The sequence below is a fragment of the Caretta caretta genome, chromosome 6 (genome assembly GCF_965140235.1).
Source record: "Caretta caretta isolate rCarCar2 chromosome 6, rCarCar1.hap1, whole genome shotgun sequence".
Classification (NCBI taxonomy): Eukaryota; Metazoa; Chordata; order Testudines; family Cheloniidae; genus Caretta; species Caretta caretta.
In genome coordinates, this window is record NC_134211.1 from 106,593,537 (window position 1) to 106,619,510 (window position 25,974).

Consider the following 25,974-nt stretch of genomic DNA (forward strand, 5'->3'; position numbering starts at 1 on the left):
TGTGCCAGTCAAGTTTTTATTTAATAGTTTATTTAATTTATTCACCTACTTATTTATTTATATGTAGATCTATCACCACAGCAACTATTCACTTATTTGCATACATATATGTGTGCATGTGTGTAATAAACATATATATTACACAAACTCCACTCTACTCTCAATTAGGAGCATTTAAAACCACCGGGGCTTAATCCTTATTTACAGTAAGATCCATTTATCTTGTTAAGGTACCTTTTGCATCCCGAGTGGTGTAAAGGGGGCTTAGTGTAACTGATAATCAGTCCCATTGCCTTTTTGTCCAGAAATAAGAACCAAGAAGCAGAAAAGCCAACCATCAATCAAAAGCTAAGGGAAATAATATATTACCTTAAGGTCTGACGATACCTGGACTCAGGATTTGGGAGAGCATCAAGAAGCAGAGGACTCAATAGTTACATAGATTTTCAGATCAGAAGGGACCATTATGATCATCTACTATGATCACAGGCCATAGGACTTCCCTGAATTAATTCCTGCTTCAAGTCCAATAGCTGTGGTTGAATGAGCATATATTATAGAAAAACATCTAATCTTGCTTAAAATAATTTCCAGTGATGGGGAATTCACTACAACCCCTGATATATTGCCCCAATGATGAATTACTCTCACAGTTAAAATTTTGAACCTTATTTCCAGTCTGAATTTATCTAAGCTTCAGCTTCCAAATTGGATCTTGTTATACCTTTGTCTGTTAGATTAAAGAGCCCTCGATAATCAAATTTCTGTTCCCCATACATGTATTTATAGACTGATCAAATCACCCTTAACTTTCTCTTTGATAAGTTAAATAGATTGATCTCCATAAGTCTATCCCTATAAGGCATGTTTTCCACTCCTTTAATCCTTCTCATGGCTCTTTTCTGAACCCTGTCCAATTTTTCAATATCCTTCTTGAACTGTGGACACTGTATTCCAACAGCCAACCAGTGGCAAATACAGAGGTAATATAACCTCAGTACTCCTATTCCCCAGTTTATGCATTCAAAGATCACATCAATCCTTTTGACCACAATGTCACACTGGAAGCTCATGCTTAGCTGATTATCCACCATGGCTCCCCTTCCTTCCTCGAGTCACTACTTCCCAAGATAAAGTCCCCCATCCTGTAAGTATGGCCTACATTCTTTGTTCCTAGATGTATTCTTACATTTGGTTGTATTGAAACACATATTGTTTCCTGCACCCAGTTTCTCAAGTGATTCTGATTGCTCTATAGCAGTGACCATTCCTCTTTATTATTTACCACTCCCCCAATCTTTGTTGCTCTTGCAACTTTTATCAGTAATGAGTAATTCTATGGTTTTTTCCATGTCATTAATAAAAATGTTAAACAGGGGGTCAAGAACTGACCCCTGTGGGACCCCATGAGAAAAAGTAGCCTCTCCACAATGACTCCCCACTTATTAAAAGTTACATTTTAAGACCTATCACTGAACACATTTTTAATCCACTGAGTGTGTACTATCTTGATTTTGTATTGTTCTAGTTTATTAATCAAGATGTTGTATGGTACCAAGTTAAATGTCTGATAGAGGACTAAGTATATTATACAAACAGTATTCCTTTTATCAACTGAACTTGTAATCTCATCAAAAAATGATATCATGTTAGCTTGACAAGACCTATTTTCCCTAAACCCATTTGATTGGCATTAATTACCCTCCTTTAATTCTTTATTAATTGAATCCCCATATCAGCCGTTCCATTATTTTCCCCAGGATCAAAGTCAGGATGACGGGCTCATAGTTACCTGGACCAACCCATTTACCCTTTTAAAATATTGACACAACAACATTAACTTTTTTCAAATCCTATGCAACTTCCCCAGAGATCCAAAACTTTATGAAAATCAGCATTAATAGTCCAGAGAGCATTTTGGAAAATGGGATGATTGCAAAAAGGCAAATAGGGTGCCCATCTTTAAAAAAAGGGAAGAAGGGGAGTCCAGGGAACTACAGACTGGTCAGCCTCACCTCTGTCCCTGGAAAAATCATGGAGCAGGTCGTCAAGGAATCCATTTTGGAGGAGCACTTGGAGGAGAGGAAGGTGATCAGGAACAGTCAACATGGATTCACCAAGAGTAAGTCATGCCTGACCAACCTGATTGCCTTCTATGATGAGATAACTGGCTCTCTGGATAAGGGGAAAGTGGTGGACATGATATACCTTGACTTTAGCAAAGCTTTTGATACGGTCTCCCACAGTATTCTTGCCAGCAAGTTAAAAAAGTATGGATTGGATGAATAGACTATCAGGTGGATAGAAAGCTGGCTAGATCATCAGGCTTAATGGGCAGTGATCAACAGCTCGATGTCTAGTTGGCAGCCGGTATCAAGCACAGTGCCCCAGGGGTCGGTCCTGGGTCTGGTTTTGTTCAACAGCTTCATTAATGATCTTGATGGGATGGATTGCACCCTTAGCAAGTTCATGGATGACACTAAACTGGGGGGCAGGAAGTAGATATGCTGGATGGTAGGGATAGGGTCCAGAGTGACCTAGACAAATTGGAGAATTGGGCCAAAAGAAATCTGATGAGGTTCAACAAGGACAAATTCAGAGTCCTGCACTTAGGACGGAAGAACCCCATTCACTGCTACAGGCTGGGGACCGACTGACTAAGCAGCAGTTCTGCAGAAAAGGACCTGAGGAGTAAAGTGGACAAGAAGCTGGATATAAGTCAACAGTGCACCCTTGTTGCCAAGAAGGCCAATGGCATATCAGGCTGCGTTAGTAGGAGCATTGCCAGCAGATCAAGGGAAGTGATTATTCCCCTCTATTCGGCACTGGTTAGGCCACACCTGGAGAATTGCGTCCAGTTTGGGGCCCTGTGGCAGGGCAGGGGTAAACCCATTTAAGGCCCTGCCGAAATGGTGGCTGCAGCCTGCTTTCTGGCCAGGAGGCCAGGTGTAGAGACACAGCTATTCAGCAGGGAGCCCAGCTGCAAGCCCTAATGAGGGCTGGCTCAGAGGAACATGCTGAGCTAAGCGCTGACCGCTGGGCTGAGGCAAGAGAGGGCCATAAAAGCCCTGGGCAAACCTCAGTGGAGAGGCGGGCCTGGGATGAGACAGGAGGGTGGTATTGCTGTCTCCTTACCTTTCCAAAAGCCTGGAGACCCTGGGGAGGGTCTGTGGGGCATTAGCTGTTAGGGGATCTGGGAACTGCATGAACACTGTAAATAAAGACACTTGGGTGATCCAGCAAAAGAAGGTGTGGAAGATTCTTTATTATACCAGCCTAAACACAGGGCATAGGCTTAAGAGGGAGAAAGCCTGTGGGGACCCTGTGACAGGCCCCCACTACAGAAAGGATGTGGACAAATTGAGAGAGTCCAGCGGAGAGCAACAAAAATTATTAGAGGGCTGGAGCACATGACTTATGAGGAGAGGTTGAGGGAACTAGGCTTATTTAGTCTGCAGAAGAGAAGAGTGGGGGTGGGGGGCGGGTTTGATAGCAGCCTTCAACTACCTGAAGAGGGGTTCCAAAGAGGATGGAGCTAGGCTGTTCTCAGTGGTTGCAGAACAAGGAGCAATGGTCTCAAGTTGCAGTGGGGAAGGTCTAGATTGGATATTAGGGAAAACTATTTCACTAGGAGGGTGGTGAAGCAATGGAATGGGTTACCTAGGGAGGTTGTGGAATCTCCATCCTTAGAGGTTTTTAAGGCCCAGCTTGACAAAGCCCTGGCTAGGATGATTTAGTTGGTGTCGGTCCTGGTTTGAGCAGGGGCTCCTGAGGTCTCTTCCTGACCCTAATCTTCTATGATTTTGGTTAGCTATTTAAAAACTCTTAGATGCGGATATATCTGACTTTAGTAGCTGCTGTTTAACATCATCCATAGTTACCGTTGGAGTGAAAATATTACATCATCATTACATAATATGAATATGTCTTTTTTCTGAAATACAGACCAGATTATATTTATAGAATTCTGCCCTATAAATACCATTGCTAGGATTGCTTTTATTTTTGATGCACTTAAATTTCTTTTCATTGTCTTTAATTCTTCTAGCCGTAGATTTCTCCGTGTCAATTTGCTTCCCTTAAAATTTTTTTGACACTTCCTATCTTCTGATTTATAATCATTACTATCAACTTTCCTTTTTCCCCCAACATCCATCTATCTAGATATATGAGAAAAAAGCGATGTTGATAGTAATGAATATAAATCAGAAGCTTAGAAGTATAGAAAAATTTAGATAGATAGATAATCAGCTTTCAGTTCCATTCAAAGGCTGATTTTTTAACCCATGTAGCCTTCTTTCTTGACAGTAGGATTGTAGGTTTTGAGGTATCTAGTAAAATGTTCTGAAGCAGTTTACAATTATCATTCATATTTTTCTATTTAAATTCTTTCTTCCAGCTGATTCTGTTCATTGTTGTTTTCAACTTTGTGAAATTAATTTTTAAAATCACCATGTATCGATATTACTGAGAAATATTATTATTGAGAATATTATTGCTCTTCCTGGACTGTTTCCATCAGACACCAATAGCAAATTTATCCTAATGTGTTTTAACTGCCATGGTGGCACATTGCTTTATCAGATAGCTGCATCATAGAGCAGTCACAGCTTTAAAGATGATCACTAAGGCCTTGAATTGTACCAGTAATGATAGTAAACCACTGAAGGTGTTATGTGATCACAGCAGCTTTGCTTCACACAGGAGATGAGAAACTACCTTCTGCACTCATTGGAGACTCTGGAGGGATGTCAAGGCAGAACTATGAGAAGAGCACTTTGCAGTAACCAAGCCAGAAGATGACAAAGACCTCTATGACCATTACAAGTTTCCCTAGTGGAGAGGTTGCAAACTTCTAACTAGTCATAAAAGATGAAAGGCCACTAGTCCCACTCTTACTTCCTGACAATCAAGACCAAAACTTGATCCATTAGGAACCTAAGGCTGCAAAACTGCTTGGGGTAAGGGGGCATGCATCTACCACTGATCTGAAGACAATGCTTTCATCCTTCCCTCTAAATAATTACTCTGCCAGTTAGCACAATTTTATGTTATTTAGGTAAAATCACAGCCACATCTCTTTTATCCAAATACCCATCTTGGTCAAGCAAATGGAGAACAATGAGACTAGAATTTAGGTTCAATGAAAAAGTGAATGAAATCGGGTGCATGACAATGATAGTCCCACATCCAAAATGCCTCCCAGTTCCCTTAGTGGCTTTACAGACACATTCAATAAGAGAGATGACTAAATGGGACTCTGCATGGAAAGGCCCTTGGAGAGTATGATGGGGCGTTTGCCCCGCACTGGCCCATAAGATGTTAAAAGAAGCCCTAGGGAAGCTGTGCTGCAGGCAGCCAGTTGGAAAGGGGCTGAGAGAAGCAGCCAATCGTGGCCCAGTAGGCTCATATAAAAAGGACTGACTGGAGCTTGAGGGGAGATGACCAGGCTCCAAGCAGTAGGAAGGAGCGCCAAGACCTGGGACAGAGCAGTGCTGCAAGCAGGGACCAGGGGAGCTAGAGAGAGCTCCAGGCTGGCTGCTAGGGCCTACAGGCTGACACCCTGAGGTAAGGGCAGAAGAGGGTGCTGAAGCCGCATGGGAAATGGCCCCAGGACAATGAACTGCAATCTCCACTGAGGGAGCACAGGCGGAGGGCAGTGTCACTGAAGAGGACACTGCAGTCCTGGGAGTGGTGTGGGTCCTGAACAAAGGTGATGGTGGCGACGCACCACCAGAGGAGGGCGCTCTGGTGAGCAGAACTAATTTCCATGACAGCCAGCAGGAGGCGCCTCAGTGGTGAGTGCCACCTCATCACAGAGAGGAAGAAGAGCTACCTAGAAATAATGCCAATTTTAATCTGAGAACAAGGAACAAATGAGCTGAAAATCTACTTCATTCTCCTTAGCAGGATCCCACCATGGATCCTGTCAGCAACACCTTGTGTTCCGTGTTATCAAACGCTAATGACAGATGGAAGAGTGTCATTATGCACTCTTGGTTCAACCCTAGAAGGAGACGATCAAGCACTGAACCACTGATGGCAGTGGAGTCTAGGTTGCTATACTCGAGTCTGAACAAAGAAAACTGTGGAAGCCAACATAGCTTGGGTTGGCCCTTACCCACAACCTGCACACTTTTAATAAAAACCTCCCTCTCTATGAAGTGACTGTGGCAACTATCACACATTGCACTTACACATTAGGCACGTAACACACAGAGATATGGAGATAGTGTGTTCAGAATTATTAGCCTCCTATTAATAAATCTCATGTGATCTGTAAACCATGCAAATCAAACATGCCTGTATCTTCTGAGTACGTATAGCTTTGCTAAACTGATGGATGTATTACTTCTACCCCCAAAAGTAAGTATGAAAGATTCTGAAACTTGTGCTCTTTCTTGAGGATACACTGCCACATCAATTATTTTTGCATAGTATAATTCTTACAAGATGGTCAGAGGACCATTCACAGCTGTTTAAAATCTATTTTCCAGTAGCAGCTTCTGGGTTTCTTATTATTTCTTTCTTAATTATTATATCATTATTATTATTACTTTCTTATTCCAGGAGGAGAAACTCTGGTGAATCTAGGGCATTACACTGAATGGTGAGATTTTAAAAAAGAGAGTAGGAAGCCTGGAGGGCTAGAGGAGTTGCATTGTTCATCTTGTACTTGGAAAAAGATATGTTTGGAAATGACAGAACTCTGCATAAGGGAATTTTACAGGTAGGTTAGTAGTTTACGGATTCCATAACACTATTCCGGTGGGGACGAAGGATGTGGTATTATATATCTCTTACTTCATTACGGTTTAAAATTCTATCCAAGGCACCCTAAAGCATGTTGTATTTTGCCACTAGTGGTAAAGTTGGTTTGAGAAATATGGTCACCTAATGTTGTGCAAGATCCCTGTACCCATCTCTCTGTTATTAGCTCTTAACACGCTAGCTGGAATCTTTGACAGCTCTTTAGTCCTTGGTCACTGAAGACACCTGAAAGACAGAGTCAATTCTCTAGGACTGGCAGTGAAACTAACTTCTAAATGTTCTTCTAGACCTTTAGATTCTTGTTTCTCCTTTGGGAGTCTTCTATAAATTAAAGTACATTTTCAAATTCCATTTCATGGAGCTGTTTCAGTCTTTTTTCAGTGGATTCCTTGTCAATTTAATCAATTCACTCCTCCACCCTTCTCAAGCAAACAGATAGAATGTATGCTGTACATTAGATATTTCCCTGATGTGATACCAATAGTGTTTTGTTAACTGATAAACAAGTTAAAAGTTGGATCTGATCAACAATTAAGTACTGACAGAAATGACAGAAAGAAAACTGGTCTGTATACATTATTGGCTATCTGAATTCTTTTGCATTCACATTCATGAATGATACAGTTCAATAATTTATAGTTTTAAGCACAGAATTTACAAATATTCAGGAATTGTAAATATTTTCTTGTGTAAAGAATAAGGAAAAGGTCAGGTAGGACTAAGTTTGTCAATATCAACATTTTCTTCATTAAAAATTTATTAAAAACTCACTTTTTTATAGAAGTAGTATTCATTTATCCCCAATAAATATATTTAAGTGACTGTCTAGCACAATAATCCTCTAGCTTTTTACTTTTGTCACAGTGTATAGTGTTTCACAGTGTGAACAGTAGTAATGATCATGTGTTCGTATGAGTAGATTCATTTTGGCAAGCCTTGTTAGTTGACAGGTATGTAATACACTTGCCTTGCCTTGCGGCTTTGGGACCAGGTTTCAAATACAGACTTCACTGAAGTGACTGAAAATCATTCAGGTTTCATAACTGTATCAAGTGACAAGTAATGTGAATTCAGTCAGTATGTGTGTGGGACCTGATGTGCACTAGCCAGTCAAAAATACTTCCCTTATTCAGTCGCACTGCTATCTCTGACCATCAGAAAGAAGACACTTAGGGCAAGGGATTAAGGCCAGCAACACAAATCTATCGTTCTAAATATATTCATATCTTTCCAACAAGACATGTATGTGCCCAGCAGCTTTTTCCTTGGCTTTTGTAGTCTGTGTCCACTAAAGGAACTCAAGTTCCTCCAATGTACAATACGGGCCCTGTACTAATTGTCAACATAACTGCCAAAAGCAGCATTTCTATCAAATTGATGTTGACTCAGACATGAACTTGTCCTGATCCAGTTACTCTGTAATGCTCCTGGACACCTCTAGCTGATAATGTTATTTTCATTGCTCTGCAAAGAGTGCCAAATGTTGGCATCTCATTCCTGCTTGTCATTATCATGATATCACACATTACAGTCAGAAAAGAAACAAGAAGATTTCACTATAATCCTTATTATATCACACACAAAGATCATGTCAGTCACTCGTGTTCTAGTGACTAGAGCAGGGGAATGGAAGTTAGGATTTGGCGCCGGGGGGAGGAGGTTGGGTGGGTGGGTATCTCCAAGTCTGTCAGTGACTCCCTGAATAACGCTGGGCAAGTTATTTAGCAGATCTTTGTGCACCAGTTAATCCAGGGGCAAATCATGATAATAATCCTTCTTACCAACCTCCTGGGGACCTTGTGAAGCACATCTGATTACAATTTGTGACAAAAGGTACACATTCAAAATATTAATTGCTAATTAATAAAATAATTCTAAGAAATTTGAGAGTGGTTGTCCTTTTCTCGAAGTATTGTCCTGCAGATAAAAGAGTCTCTTATGGAAGGAATATCTTCCAGCTTTGATATATTTAAAAAAAGAAAAATCACAGTTTATTCGCTAACACAATCAGAAAAAAACTCAGGCCAGATTGCTGCTAGCTCTAATATGGCCACACAGAGGCAATGACTACCGAAGACTGAAACACACAGAGAGGGGGAGCCCTGATCACACCGGCCAATGAGGAGAGGAGCTGTGGGCAAGGCTGCTTACCCAGTCCAAAGGGAGGTGGTGGACCTCCACTCTGGCTTAAGCAGAGAGTGAGCTGTGCTCCTCCTACCCCCTGACCCCTTACTTTTACAGTTACACATGGTGGGGAGTAAAGACTCCCCTTGATCACAGCTGTGACCCTTTAAGCTGCACTTGCCTCTCTGAGTCCTACTTCTTCCCCTGTTTTCCCCACCTCTCGTCACATATAGGTGCTTCAAGTTATTTTTCCCAGATGCATTTTTCTCCATTTGCATGTTCACAAGTTGAATCCTACATTGTTTGTGGGTTTTTTAATCCTGCCCATGACTCTAATTTCTCTAAATCAGATTGTATTATTTCATTGTTCTCTGTGTTTTTTGCAACTCCTGCCAATTTATCACTTGTGTATGGGGGGCTTAAACCAGACTAAGTTTAGTTAACCAGGTTTGAAAATATTTGCATTCACATGATGCAATTCATGATAGCACACTAACTCTGTATGTATTGCAAACTCTGGAATCCTCTTTCAAAGGGAACTAAGTTTAATGTGAACTGGGTTAGTTTGGTCTATTGTTCGTGTGCCCACAAAACTAATACATGGTACTTTGGTGCAGCTGCTATTCCATACTGCTTTGTAGGTGACAAGAAAAGGAGGACTTGTGGCACCTTAGAGACTAACACATTTATTTGAGCATAAGCTTTCGTGAGCTACAGCTCACTTCATCATACTGACCTATCTGCCCTCCACTGCTCTGGTATCAAGTTGACCGGATGTCCCTTCCCTGTTTAAAAACTGGCACAGGGCCAGAATTTGCCCATTTGCTCCTGGGTTCAGCTACATCAGCATTGCTGCAACATTACTCCAGAAGTCTCAAGCAGCTGCTCAGAGCTGTGCTAAGATCCTGAATCTCATCACCATCTGGGGAAAAGAGTCAGTGCAGGAAGCTCTTGTGGCCAGCCACTGGAATAAAAAAGTTATTCAGAGATGCTGCTAAGTAGATGACTGTGAGGGACCACAAACAGGAGGCCAAACAGTGCAGGATAAAGAACAAACAGCTCAAGAGGACTTACATTCAAACCAGAGTGCCAGGAAAAAGTCTGGAGAGTGGAAATGTGACTTGTCCATTTTCTGAGGAGCTGGACAGGATTTTGATCAATGACACCGCCCAGCTCACGAAGGTTATGCACCCTACTACCTGCTGTGTTTCCCCTCCTCTCCCATTAGAGATGACCAGCAAGACCCATCAGAGGATGAGCACAAGGAGGCCAGTGAAAAGATGTCCCCAGAATGCTAGGATCTTCTTGGGACTCAGGACCCTGACATCAGCCTCGTAGAAGGTGAGCCCTGCTTTGCAGCAACCGAGCCTACTTCCCAGTCAGAAATCCCAACTGGGACTAAAGAGGCAGATCCTCTTGAGGGAACCTCAGCATATGAGAATCTATCTTAACATTTTATTACTATTATTGTGCTATAGTGCCTTGCTAGCTTCTCTTCTGTGTGCCCCATGGCTGCAACCATTTTAGAAGGATGTGAGCTAGGAGCCCTTCTAAGTTTCCAGCCCTCATCTCCTTTCTCCCTCAGGCCACATTGTCCATCCTCTCCCTGCACATGTTTCCAAATGGCAAGACGCTCCAGCTAGGCAATCAATCAGTATCTCATGCTGAAGCTCTGAGTATCTATAGTTTTCAAGCCCCGCCATGAAGGGTACATGCCTATCTCCCATGTGTTAGCACCTGAACATTTTCAGGCCTGAGATTTAAAGGAAAAGGCATCCATGACAGGATTGTTCTGAGAGACAGGGTGGGTGAAGTAATATATTTTATTGGACCAACTTCTGTCCATAAGAGAGAGAGATACTTTGAGCTACACAGAGCTTTTCTTCAGGTCTGGGAAACATACTCAGAGTGTCACAGCTAAATACAAGATCAAATAGTTTAGTATAAGTAGTTACCACATACTCGAAGGGACCAGTCAAGGTGAAGTGGCCCGTTAATACCCTTGTAATCATAGGACAAAAAGGGGGATTAGTGGCAGGACCCAGAATTCCTCCAGCCCCAGGGCCACAGTGGGAGGAGGAGGAGCTCTTTGCTCCTGCTATAGCCCCAGGGTCAGAGGAGCTGTCCCCCACTTCTTTGCCTATAACAAATCCTGACTATAATGGCCAAATGGCTTGGATACTAAGCGGTTCACTATAGCAAGGGTGTAATGTATTTCCTCATAACCTCATCAGTTAAATTTCAATTCCTACACACACCTCCAGTTTGTAGTTGTTCGATCATAACCATATGAGTTTCAGTGTGGGGTGGTAGGTGATAAGTTGGTGTGTGTGGCCGGCTCTGGTTTTATTTCGGTATTGAAACTGGTTCTCCCAACGTATTTGGGTGGCCCATTCCACGATTTGATCCATTTCTCTGGTGGAGTGTCCTTTTTTGGTGAAGGCGGTTTTGAGTGTGTTAATGTGTATATCTCAGACTTTCTCCTTGGAGCATAGTCTGTAGTATCTGAGTGCCTGGCTGGCTGTAGATAACAGATTTCTTGGTGTGTTTGGGATGGTTATTGGCTCCATGAAGGTAGGTGTGGTGATCCATGAGTTTCTTGTATATGGTTGTTTCTAGGGTTCAATTGCTGGAACCGATTGTGGTGTCCAGAAAGTTGATGCTTGTGTGGGAGTGTTCCAGAGAGAGTTTAATTATCACCAACAGAAGCTGGCCCAATAAAAGATATTACCTCACCCACCTTGTCTCTCATAGACTCATAGACTTTAAGGTCAGAAGAGACCATCATGATCATCTAGTCTGACCTCCTGCACATTGCAGGCCATAGAACCTCACCCACCCACTCCTGTAATAGCTTCATAATCTCTGGCTGAGTTACTGAAGTCCTCAAACCATGATTTAGGTACACAAGAACAGCCATACTGGGTCAGATCAATGGTCCATCTAGCCCAGGACCCTGTCTTCCAACAAAAAGAACAAGGAGTACTTGTGGCACCTGAGAGACTAAAAAATTTATTTGGGCATAAGCGTACTCCTCATTCTTTTTGCTCATACAGACTAACACGGCTACCACTCTGAAATCTGTCTTCCAACAGTGGCCAATGCCAGGTGCTTCAGAGGGAATGAATAGAATAGGCAATCATCATATGATCCATTCCCTGTCATCATTCCCAGTTTCTGACAAACAGAGGCTAGGGACCCTCAGAGCATGGTGTTGCATCCCTGCCCATTCTGTCTAGTAGCCATTGATGGACCTATCCTCCATGAACTTATCTAGTTCTTTTTTTAACCCTATTATAGTCTTGGCCTTCACAAAGAGTTGCACAGATTGACTGTACGTTGTGTTAAATACTTCCTTTTGTTTGTCTTAAACCTGTTGCCTATTAATTTGATTGGGTGACCTCTAGTTCTTGTGTTATGTGAAGGAGTAAATAACATTTCCTCATTCCTTTCTCCACACCAGTCAAGATTTTATTCACCTCTATCATTATCTCCCCTAGTCATCTCTTTTCCGAACTAAAATGTCCCAGTCTTTTTAATCTCTCCTCAAATGGACACTGTTCCATACCCCTAATAATTTTTGTTGCCCTTCTCTGTACCTTTTTCAATTCCAATATATCTTTTTTTGAGATGAACAACCAGATCTCCATGCAGTATTCAGGATATGAGCCTACCATGGATTCATACAGAGACATTATGATATTTTCTGTCTTATTTCTATCCCTTTCCTAATGGTTCCTAACATTCTGTTTGCTGCTGCACATTGAGCAGCTGTTGAAAATGTTGGAAACCTTCACCTAATTTCAAGCCTAAACTTGTTGATGGCCAATTTTATATCTATTTGTTCTTCTGTACACGTTAATGCTTAATGTAAAGACTTCAGTTGCAGAGAATCCACCTTTTACACTAGTTTAAACCTGCAAGTGACCAAGCCCCATGCTGCAGAGGAAGGTGAAAAAAAAACCCAGGATCTCTGCAAATCTAAGCCGGGGTAAATTCCTTCCTGAACTCAAATATTGGAATCAGTTAGACCCTGAGCATGTGGCAAGACCCTCCACCCACACACCTGGGAAATAATTTTCTGTATCAACTCAGATGCCTCCTGTGACAAAGCTCTGTCCTTGCCTCCGTGGGTCCTGCATTTCCTGGCAGATTTCACTAGCCTCAGAGGCTCACTGTGACCCTCCACGTAACCCTTCTCTCTCTAGAGACAAGGGTCACAGTCTACTGAGCCATTTTCATTATAAGCCAGCAAGGGAGGTGAGGAGAAGCTATCCTTCCTTGCACAGTCTCTGTTGTCTCCCAGTCTCAGTGATTAATCGGGGGCAATGGAGGGAGAGCCCGGGCCCACCCTCTACTCTGGGCTCCAGCCCAGGGACCCTAATAGTATCAGCTATGGTAGCTGACCTTTTAGAATCATGACATGTACAATTCCCTGGGCTACTTCCTCCACAGCAGCCCTCACTTCCTCAAGCTCCACTTCACCCTTATCTCAGGGCCTCCTTCCTTGTGCCTGATATGGTATGTACTACTCAGTCTCTCCAACAGCACAACTTCCTCCCACAGCTCCTGACATGCACACCCACCTGACTAACTGGGAGGCTTTTAACTAGTTTCAGCCAGCCCCTGCTAGGCTTCAGGTGTCCCAATCAACCTAGCCTTCTCCCTGCCTTCTGGAAAGTTCTTAATTGGCCCCAGGTATCTTAATTGACCTGGAGCAGCTGCCATTTCACTTATCCTGGTACCAGGGATTTGTTTAGCCTGGAGCTAATATATTTATCTCCCACTACTTTTCTATAGCCATCTGGCCTTGCCCCATCACACTCCCTATCTTGTGTCCCATCACTGGCCATTGGAGATATTTGCTGCTAGCAGTCACAGATCAGTTACATGCTGTTGTAGGCAGTCTCATTGCAGGCACACCACCCCCTCCACAATTTATCAAGCTCAGTCTTGAAGCCAGTTAGGTTTTTTCCCCCCACTGCTCCACTTGGAAGGCTATTAGGAACTTCACTCCTCTGTTGATTAGAAACCAGCATAACAGTACAGAGCCTTGTTGGGCCTGTGCTGGCCGGCTGGTCCAATTAGAAAATGATGCTAGCCTGCCAGGAAAGGAAGTATGGGGCGGAGACAGTGGAAACATGAGATTTTTAAAAATTTGAACCCACCTGGCTTCCACTATGCATCACATAATGCATTTCGAGAAAAATCCCAGAATGCGCATTGCTCAGCAGTGAAGCAAAGGACCCTGGGGTATCCTCTGAGAATGCCACATGCATAGCATGCAGCAAGTTCCTGCTGTGTGTACACAATGAAGTGAAGTGAAAGAGGCACAGCTGTCCTGTGTACACGCTGCTACTACAGTTTATGTAGTGCAAATTGAATAATGCCAATAATGCCAATAATGTCAAATCTATCTGGTTTAACCTTTCCATCTAGACCACCCTGTGTCTTATATGTTGTTTAGTTTCATTAGTTTTCTGCTTATTCAATCTTCTAAGTCATTAACGATGATATTAAATAAGACGAGTACTGAACAGAACCTCTCTGATAGGTCATTAGATACCTGCCCGACTTATTACACTGCTGTTTGTTATCCATTGTCTTTTAGACAGTCTTCCATCCACATTACAATGTTATGGTCAAGTCATTTTGATACAATATCAAATGCTTTACTATAACATGAGAATAATCTGGATATAAAATAAGTTTCACGTAATAAACTTAATTTACATAGTCTTTGTGTTTTGTTTCTCCTGTACCTGTCTGCTAGGTGCTAAGAGCCAAATTTTATATGCAAAGTAAAGTAAAGTAAATGCGAGTTAAATGCCTAAGTCACTTAGGTGCCTAGTGGGATTTTCAAAAGCACCTATCTACAACTTTTGGTACTTAAATATCTTTGTGATCAGGGCCTATGTGTATTTATTGTTTTACATGCAGCACCATATAATACTAGAAAATCTAGAATGACTGTGGATCTTCGTTTTAATGACTTTTCTTATGGTGCTTTCTTGGCTTATTGATCATTAGATAAACAGAGTTAAATTGATGACATGTAAATTATTATTAGTGGCACTACTGGCAAAGCTTCTGAACTAATTCTAGATAATGCAGATTTGTTCAGAGACGTATTTTTGATCAAATTACAGTTGGAAAAATAAAAGAACACCATACCATATGAAAAAACACTTCAAGTGTCTGTAGGATAGTCAACAGCCAGTTGCATGACTTTGCAACAGCCATTTGCATGACTAGTCCAGGCCATGACTTTCGGAAACATTAGGCAACACAGGCCTTCTTTGGGTAGGATGGAAGCTAGAAAACTAGGAAGAGCAGCAGAGACCTATGTGTGTTCATCAGCCTTAGTATATCATCCCTTTTTATGTTAATTACAATAGTCCTGACTCTTCTCCACTGTGAAATCGTTACAGAATGTTCTTGTGCTTCCATGAGAACCAGCAGTGCTACTGAACCCCTGCTTAAACATGACACTTCAGTCCAAAACCTCAGCTGGTATAAATCAGTGGAACTCCCTTAAACTCAGTGGAATAATGCTAATTAACACCAGCTGAAGATTTGGATCTTCATCCCAGTACAACTATTCTGTTCTTGCCAGCCAATAATCTTGTAATTCATATTGGGACTGAGCAAATGTTAGGACCCTGAGAGTTTAGTAGCCCTATACTAGAGTAGGCTAACGTGAAATATTAAATAGTCATAGGCCTCAACTATGCCACCCCTCTGATATCTGGATCCAGAGTGTGTGGTTTGGGTCAATCCCCAAGTTTAAAAAAAAGTTTAGAACTACAGCTCTATATTCATTCCACTAGAAGTGTGGTTTTCATCAAATGCTCTTTACAAGATGCACCAAATACAACAGCTCTTTGTTTGGGTTCATATATACATTTCATGTCTGTCAGCAGATTGCTTTCTGTCAGTGTAGAGGAGGAAATCGAAGAGAAAGAAAGGGACAATCCAGAATGAGACAGTATGGACAGAGGACCAAATTCATCCCTAGTGTAACTCTGCTGAAGGAAATACAAATATACAAGAGATATATCTGGCCCAGAATAAACACCTCTGTGTCTGAGTCCTCCAGACCATATAGTTTAAACTAGAGCCAAGGCCTAAATGATCTAATCTATTTAACCATTTCCTCTGTGACCATCACTATGACTATTAAGCACCAAATACAAAAATTAAGAGAATTGTTGCAATGGTCTCAAGTTGCAGTGGGGGGAGTCTAGGTTTGGAGAAGCACTGGAATGGGTTACCTACGGAGGTGGTGGAATCTCCATTCTTAGAGGTTTCTAAGGCCCGGCTTGAGAAAACCCTGGCTGGGATGATTTAGTTGGGTTGGTCCTGCTTTGAGCAGGGGGTTGGACTAGATGATCTCCTGAGGTCCCTTCCAACTCTGATATTCTATGATTCTCCGTCAGAATACTATATCCTCCATTTTTCTCCAGGCTAGGCTGTATATTTATGAATTACTCTGATGAAGTGAGCTGTAGCTCGCGAAAGCTTATGCTCAAATAAATTGGTTAGTCTCTAAGGTGCTACAAGTACTCCTTTTCTTCTTGTGGAAAGTATATTTCACAGTTGCAAGTGCTGATTTCGGGGGTGGGGCGAAAGCAATGTGCACTCAAGTTTTTGAGACAGTGCGTGGACAAGATATAACAAACTGTCAGAATTCATCTAAGCTTACATTAGCAGTTGCACATTAATACCAATGAAGGAAACTCACCTGTTTTTTGAAGTTTCCTTAAATATTTACTGACCCATAGTGTCCCTTTTTCATTCTGTTGTTGTGATGCACCATGACACAAGCCAAAATAACTAACTTTTCCTGTCTTTTCATTATCTCACTATTAATATGTAATCACAAAGTCAGTAGGGAGGTTCATAACAGTAAGTCTTTGTAGGATCAGGGCCTTGATTTTTACTCAGAGTTCCAGAATTCCCTACTCAGTGCTCCTTGCCACTTATCCTTATGTCCCTGGACCAATCAGAGAAGGCAAAAAGGGAAGCATTGATTCACAGGTATGCTCTCCTCTTTGTTGACAGCATGTACACCAGCATTGTAGGCTGCATGAGGCTGATATCCTCATCTGCTTCCAATCCCCTACTGATCTGAGCCTTATCTCTACTTCCTAATTCTGGACTTTTTTGTGCATCTCAGTTTAATTTCACTAAAACATTTTTAAGCACTTTTTCTTGTTTTAAAGATCATTCTAGGTACAGACCTGGCAACACATAAGGTAAGGTCAGTTCAGTTCCTCATGGTGCCCATGTCAATAAACGAGGTAATGGACTGGTGACCTTAAAGACTGGTGGAGTGAGGAATCTAGGCCACAGTGCAGACAATATGTAGTGGAAGGCATTTTCTTTGTTCTTTATATTTTGTAGGGTTTTGTTAAACAATACTGATCTGATTAAATCAATAATTTGAATAATTTTGCAGAACCAATGCAGATTTATACAGGAAAGTATCCCAAAGATTTAATATAGGCTCTTTATTACCAGCAGTCCATTTCAGAAACAGGACATTTAAAAAAATAGCTATCACTTAAATCAAGAATCAATTAGAAACATTAGTAAAAAGAACCCTGTCAACTTCCATTAGACCTAAAATGAGCAGTTTAATCTCCATTAAGCATGCAATTGTTAATCACTGTTTTTATCAAGATCATAAAAAACGGGGTCTTTAATTTCCTTCAAATATATTAAAAACTCTCATTGTTAACAAACTACAAGTGGCACTGCCCTTACCAAAAGAAGAAAGGAAAAGGAATTAATTGCTCAGTCACCTCCGGTTCACAAACTGAGGAGAACCACTGGAGACTGGAGTAAGCTAATTGGTAATTATTGTAACTTTGTCCTGGGTAACAGAGCCTGGCCCCACTAAAGCTTGCATTGATCTAAATTCAGGATTGAGGCCTAAGGAATGTGTAATACTGTTAGGAACATTCTGAAATCATTCTTCATAACAGAGAGATATAAAGTAAAACTGGCACCAAAGCAATTACTGCTGAAGAATTAATAGGGGCAGCACAAACTTCCCACTCCCTAAAAAGATCCTCACTGAAATACTGGAGTGACCGACCAACCAACTAACCTAGCTAGGAGCAGGTAGCATGCTAGCAGAGGTGCTGGAACAATTTTTATAGCAGGGGTGCTGAGAACCATTGAACCAAACTGTAAACCCAAATGGAAACCATAGGAGGGGAGGAATCCCATAGCATTTTAAGTTTCCTGCATAATATTTTGTGTGTGTTTTCTCCTTGTTCTCAGTCTTTAGCACACACTGTATCTCATATTTTGCATTAATAGGCTGAGAAGTGTGTAGGGCAGGGGTTCTCAAACTGGGGGGTTGGGACCCCTCAGGGGCTCGTGAGGTTATTACCTGGGAGGTCATGAGCTGTCAGCCTCCACCCCAAACCCCGCTTTCCTGCCAGCATTTATAATGGTGTTAAATATACAAAAATGTGTTTTTAATTTATAGAGGGGGTGTCACACTCAGAGGCTTGCTTTGTAAAAGGGGTCACCAGTACAAAAGTTTGAGAACCACCGGGGTAGGGGGAGTCAAAGCTTTTGGGGAGAAATGTGGGTATGTGCAGAGGGAAGGACACAGTGCCTTTTTGGGTTAGGATGCTATATGTTGGGGCCTCTCCCACAGTTCAGATATTTTAGATTAATGGCTAGACTTTTTCACTTTTCACCTAGACCTAAACTTTTACAATTCACCCACCCCTAATTACTGCCTAGAGCAGATTCACAAAACCAACCAACCAAACAAACAAAAAAAAAACAACCAACAACCCAATAAACCACTATTTTGCCCAGAGGTGAAAGGTTCTATTATGAAATGCAGAGACATAAAGCGTGAACCTCCTCCTGGATCAAACTTGCAAATGCTCATATGCTCATGAAAATATTAGTGACGTTGGGGGGTGGGTTTCTCCTCGTGGCATGGAAACACTCATAAAGCAAAGAAATGCTGGTTGTGCTTAACTCTACATTGGAAGGAGTGTGGGGGCAGCAGGACTATATTCAAAAATTACCTTTGGGCTTCAAGGTAGGTTATTGGAAGCTGAGTTGACACAATGAATCTTGAAAAAGGAGAATAGCACTGGTTGAATTGATTCTTATAAATCCCCTGTATTTTATAATACCCAAAAGTTGGCATTGACGTGAGTTCTAGAGACAGAGGATTGGGATGCCCTATGGTATTCATAATGAAAGGGGTATAAGTGAAATGGGAACAATACAATATTAGATAGGGTTAAAATGTTTTAGATGCCAAATTATTTGTAGAACTCTACTTTAAAGCCTGCCACTTCATGGGTTGGCCTGTTCCGGTAATGACTGGGCCTTTCATAAAGACAGTGCAGTCTAAGATGACCAGGCAGCAGAATAGATTACGGTTTGCACTGAGGGGAAGGGCTGATAAAAGGAGCAGGTTCTATGCAAGCTTCTGCTAATTGTACCAATTTCTGATCTGCAGCAGCCCTCCTCTACTAGTCCTGGACCTTCCTTGAGTAGAGACTTGTATTTGTTCCCAATTCTAGGGTGATTTGGGGTGTGCCCTCCTGGGGACTGTAGGATCAAGCGACCAACTCAATTCATACTTTTATCTTTAGCCAGAATTTGAACCTAAGCCTCCAGAAGTGGAAGTTTGTAGCAGAAACCCACTGGGGCACCTTGACTCCTGATACTAGAACGTACTCATTTTTCCTTCTTTTATGCCCACCATAAAACATTCAGTGAAAACCAGAGCCTAAACTTTTTGCTACAGTGAAGGCTGTTGTATGCTGCACAGTAAGTCTGGTTTTACTTGCCACAAGGAAGGCAGGAAATATTGAATCTAGGCACAGGGTTCCACATCTTCTGCATGCTACAGAGCACAGATAGCTTTTAGAGGAGGAGAAAGTTTGTGGATTCATCACTACACAAATCCACTAACTGAACCCCTCAATGCAACAAGGGAAGCATTAGCTGCAAGACCACTACAGCACTGTGGCAACGGGATGACTTCCTCATACTCTCCAAAGCATAGCACATTTACTTAGGCTGTATGCTACAGGAAGGATTTGCTTCTTGTTGTGGGAGCTCTCCCATTACATTGGCTTATTTAGAATAAATTTATTTTAATCTCAAAGACTTTCCTAACTCCTACCTTGTCTCTCAATAGAGCAGACCTTACTAATACAAATTATCTCAAGCCTGTTCAGGCTGATGCTCTCCCTCCCCAGCCTACCCCTGTTATAACCTTTCACTAAGAGTAAGTTGTCTCAGGTGTGTTCTGGGTGAAACAATACAGATAGCTCTCCCTCAGTCATTTCTTGAACAAATGGAGTTTTAAGCATCAGTTGCTCCTCAGGTACGAAGAAAGCTAATACCTATTCCCCCATGCCCCCCCCCCACACACACACACACACATTGTCCTATCTTCTGCTAGATGCAGGCAGATCCATTAGCTTCCTTCTCTAAGGAAAATTAACGGAATTCTGTACTTCAGTAGCTCCTACCAGCTAGTACTGCTTGTTAATTCACTCCTTGGTCATGCATTCATCTATAGTTCAGATGGTCTAAGACCTGGGGCAAGAATTAACAAGGGACAACCCCCAGCAATCCAGAAGGAGGGGTGGGGAAAAGGATACCCAGCTTTTTTGTAATCATATGTTTCCATTTTGGTGTGATTTGTCATGCTCGCCTGATATTTGTACTCTGATCAGTTGGCTCAGGTCTACAAAGGCACTTGGGGTGGTGTGCATAAAGGGACTTAAGCACCTAACTCAGGCTTTGTGAATTACAGTGTTGTTCCTGTGATTTTTCTAAGTGCTAAAAGTTATGTTGCAATGTCTACTTTCCATATACAATGAATGGGGGAGAGAGAGGCTCCAGAGAGTGATATACACAAAAGCCAGCCTGCTAGGTAGGGAGCTGCTTAGGTTAGCCAATGGGAGGTGCCAACAACAGGGGTGTGTGCTGTGACTTCCCCTCTCTCAGAAATAGGTGCCTAAGTCTGTTCTGGATCATCGCTGCTTAGTGTTCCATGAACCGGAGCCTGCTGCATGGAGTCAGATGTATTAGGTGGCTCTTTGAGGGGTTGAGTTTAGGGCCTGCCTTACTCCACACAAAATGGGCCAAGGAAGAAATGGTAGTGGTGTCTACCTTATAATTTTTAGCCCAGTTGTTAGTGCATTTCTGGGATGTGGGAGACGCAACTTCAATTCCCCCCTCTCTGCGAGAAGGTAAAGAAAGAGGGTGGGTGTTATAACCACTGAGCTCTGGGATATTCTGATGCTGGGAAGCCCTCAAGCTCTCCTGTTGAAGCTGTTCTATTGTGATTCAATGATGGACACATGGTTGGAACCGGGGGACTAGACTCAGGGTCTCCCACAGGCTGCCCTAACCATTGGGCTGCAGAGCCCCACCAGAATCATGGGGTTCTCACACTCTCCAGCCCAATGACTGGTCCACTGTGGATAAATACTTTTTCAGTCAAAAATTTCAATCTTTTCCCTCCTTTGTGTCCCATTTTCTCTCTTCCCCTGCAAGCTATTTTCAGTGGCAAAATGGAAAAAGGCAAATGGGGGGAAGAAAGGGAGATAAGGAGGCATTTAAAAAATTGAATAAATCAGTTTTGAAACTGAAAAGTTTTCAGTTTGGGGAGGGTTTTATTTCTTTATTCTTTTTGTATTCAAATCAGAAAATTTCAAACTTTTTTAGTGGAAAATACTGAGAAAACAATTTGACTTTTTCATGAAACATACTTACCATTTTTCAATCAGCTTTAGATCCAAGGCAGGACTGGATCATAATAGCACAATATAGCCCTCAGTAAAATAATAGCCTCTGCAATTTAACATATTTTTTCTTTGCTCTGATGGATATTTTCTATCTCATTCATAAATTGTTTCTTATTTTTCTGTAGACAAAAGTAAAATCTAATGCATTTAAAAAACACACACGCAGATATCTTGCGTAAGTTGATCTTGGCCAAGCAATAGGTTTGTGCTGGGTTTTTGTCAAGGCAAATTAAAGAGAAGTGGGCTTATGTATTTACCTGGTGAAGACAAACAGCAGCACAATGGTACTCTTCCATGTGCTGGGCCTCTTCTGTTCTGCAAAATAAAAAAAACATACAATGAAAATCAGACTTACTCAATCTTAATATACAAGAATCTTTCCATGCTTGAGATTTAGTGGAATGATAAGAAAGACACCTCCAGCACCTTCCCTACCTCCCCTTTCAAAACAGCATCAGCTGAAACAGTGGGTTCTATATCGCTTAAGGTGCAATCTGACTGGCAGAAGTACGTCTCACAAAATTATAATCAGACTAGATCTCACCAATCTGGGTCATAGCTCAACTGTGAAGGCTCTTTTGAGTAAAATTTCTTTATTAATGAGATTCAATCCAGTCTCACTGATAAAAATTGCTTTAAAGGATGTCCCTTTGCTGCTATTCAGATGAATGGGAGAAAGCAGTGCGTGTTTTAAGAGCTGTCTTCCTGTCATATCACGATGGATCTCATTAGTGAGGGGAATGATTTTACCGGGAAAAAGCTTCTACAATAAGAAAACATAACGTACTGTAGATGAGCAAAATCCAAGTCAATTAGGCTAAAAAAAAAATGTTTAAAAATACAGCTCTTGTTCAGCTTAATAACAAAAAGGACTTTTCTTTCCTTTATTTAATAAAAATCATTCCCTTTTTAAGTTGAATTGGACTGGATCGCTACTGTAGTAATAGTTTTGCTTAAAAGAGCTTCCAACGTTAATCCACTGTTCAACCTAGATTAACCAAATCAAGCATGATTTGAGTGAAAAAAAAAATAAAAAGCCTAAAAGTATGATATCTTTTTCTAAAGCATTAAAAAAGTACACATGAGGGTTTTATAATCCACTGCTTCTTTTAAAGTAGCTGGGATACATTTGCCTAGGTAAACCGATAAACCGGTGCTTGGAAATTCAATGAGATGTGGTCAACCACAAGTGACTGAAGTGAAGTCAATTCAAATAATTTATATGCATGCATTTAAAGAAAACCAACAACATGCAGAGCCAAATCCTACAATGAGCTCAGTCTGGGTGAACCCCTCTGCTGTTGGTAAGTTCAGTGGAGGAACAGGACCATAGACTGTAGAGATTTAAATATTTGTTTCAGACTGCGTATCAAAGGAAGGCTAGTTTAGCAGCTAGGGCTCCATTTCTGTTCTTGGCTCTGCCATCTGATCTGTGTATCTTTGGGCAAATCACTTCACTGTGCTTGTGTTTAGCTTTTCACCCTTGTCCTGTCCGTTTACTACATTAGATGGCATCTAGCTGTATTACAATATAAACAATAATAATAGTAACAGCAAAATCCAGATTATGGACTCTACAGCCATTCTGGTTTCATACTCTGCTTATTTTCTCATATTGAGACATCTTTGATCTTTTAAAAAAAACAACAAAAAAACGGAGAACACCCATTAAGCGCTACAGCCAGCTGCAGCTACTTATCCACATTGCAAACGCAAACCTGGACTGAAATCAGATATTTATTTAAATGGCCCTAAATTAATTTAAATTTCAGTAAGACTACACACACCTGTGCCTACAGATTCCTCATGCTTAGCTCTAGCCCTGTAACTTTTGCAGTGATTTGTCCACTACTTCAGAACAGCGGCTGCTGCAAATGGTGATCTACTGAGCTTTGCATAAATGTGGGTTCACTGCAGTCAGTTTTGTGGAGATTTAAAGTTCATTAAGCACATTTTCACCTAATAGCAACTATTTAATGTAAACACTTGGGTCATTTTCAATATGCTTAAAATAACTGCTGATCAGCAAATTATTGAATGTAATTTAAATTTAGTGGGAGTTCATTGCATAGGAAGTAAAAAAAAAATCCACAAGGTATTTTTTTCTCACTCTCATAGAAGCATGTTGTCAGATTCTCTGGCAAAGTCACAACCTGGCATTCCAGCTCTGTGAGTATGCATATATACTGCTAATGCACTTACAATTGAAAATCATTTCTGTAACATGCCTTGCAATATTTAAAATTCTATTTATTACATCTACCTCAGACACAAATATATACACACGTGCATGATAATTTTCTCTCTCTTACAATGGTTAGAAATAGGGCAGTTTCCTATTATTCACATTGGGGTTACACGCTTGACATGTAGGAGGAAATTTGCCTATGTCAAACTTACAGTTCACACCAGTGGGGCTGTGTCTTTTTAGCAGGGGAAAGCTGCTCTAGGGACTGATTACAGCCTTTCCAGATGCAAATACTGTAGGTGTATCCCACTTTAAATATTCAGCTTGCAGCTAGCAGTTAAGCATGTCAGATTAGTCTATGTAGAACAATATGATGAGCTGAAATGACAAAATGCCAGTTTACCACCAAAATTCAAAGCAACAGACACTATTTTCATCTGGGGAGAGTAGCTATCAGTTCATATAGCGTCTTTTCCAAATGAAATAATGTGGCAGACTGGCAAAATGGCACACAGCTAAACTATCTGGAATGTCTACTAGTTAGCGAATGGCACAGGTTTTCTATTATGCTGAACTGCTACCAAAGCAAATGGTCCATCTTGAATTGGAGGTCATAATTGAGGAACAGATTCTGCTACCCTTTTACCTGGGGAATAAGGTATTAATCAATGCAAGGATGGTAGGATTGATGATATAAACATATAGGGCTAGCTCTGTTCATTGACATTTTTGGAATGACACCCATGATGAATTTGGCTCTTCATCTTTACTGAAAGACCACTAGAGATGTTTGATGCTGAAGAAAATGACAATTTTTGAAATCTCAGCTTCCATCCTTCTACAAAGGAGAACTATTTTGGGTCGTTTTTGCACTTACGTGTAAGACCTCACATGGTTCATCAAGGCAGAAAAGATACTCTTTAATTAGGTTAATATTTTATTTATGTTACAATCTCCCCCTGGTCATGTCTAACAGAGGTTCTATTTACAATCTTGCCAAATACCAAAGAACCAATCAACAGAACATAAATTTACTTTTCAGAAAGATGTTACTTGGATGAAATTTACACTTGAAAGTCTAAATTTGCATTTCATTCTATCCCCCCAAAATATCTGCTTATTTAAAAAAATAGTTTCCAGGAGATTTTTGGAAGCAAAGCAAAACTTTTTTTTTTCCTTTTCAGAATGCTTTCAATAATTTTCTTGTTCTACACCTTTTTAATAGTCTAACTACAGCATGTCCTACTTTTAGTTTTCATAGTGTTGCAAAGGATTAGGTTTTCCTCCTTTGAGATATCAAGGGGTCATTCTGCTTAAATAAGAAATCCTTTAAATTGTCCCTCAACAAAAGCACACTTATTAAAAGCTGAAAACAGCCAGATTTTATACTGAAGATTAATCAGACAAGCAGGCTTTTACCTGCCATATGGAAATGATGAGAGGAAGGGGTGGGCAGAGAATTTCAGCTCTTTTTTGGGCACCTCTTCACAACAACAGCACAGAATATTGTGATTCGGTCTGACCTGGCCATCAGAGTGACTGTCAGAGATAGTGTGTTCCATCATGTTGACCATTGTACCTTACCTTCTGGATGTTGGTGGTAGTGTTTCCAGAAAAAGAGCTGCTTCCCAGAGCAATATAGAGAGCTGCTTTCCAGAGCCTATTTTTAGATTCACAAGAGGGAGGAGGTCAAGATGTTCCAATATGTCTGTGAAACTATTTGTGACCAAACTCCTAGGACTTGGCTATACATAGTTATTCCAGAATAGCTATTTAACGATCAGAGAGTTCACATGTGGAATTATTCCAGAATAGGTATTCCATTTTAAATTCACACTGTAACTTAATCCAAATTAACTTTCAAGTGTAGACAAGCCTATAAAGGCGTCTCCCCATTGTCTGAGTGTGTTCATCACTAATTCTAGGGCAAGCAATCAGGTGCCTATTTATATAAAATAACTCAGATTATGGGGTGTGTTGCTTTTTGGAAGAGTGGAAATAGCAGGAAACAGAAATAAGAGAGTCCCTGTATTTATTTTATTAGTACTTTATTTTAGCTATAATCCATTCAGAAAAATA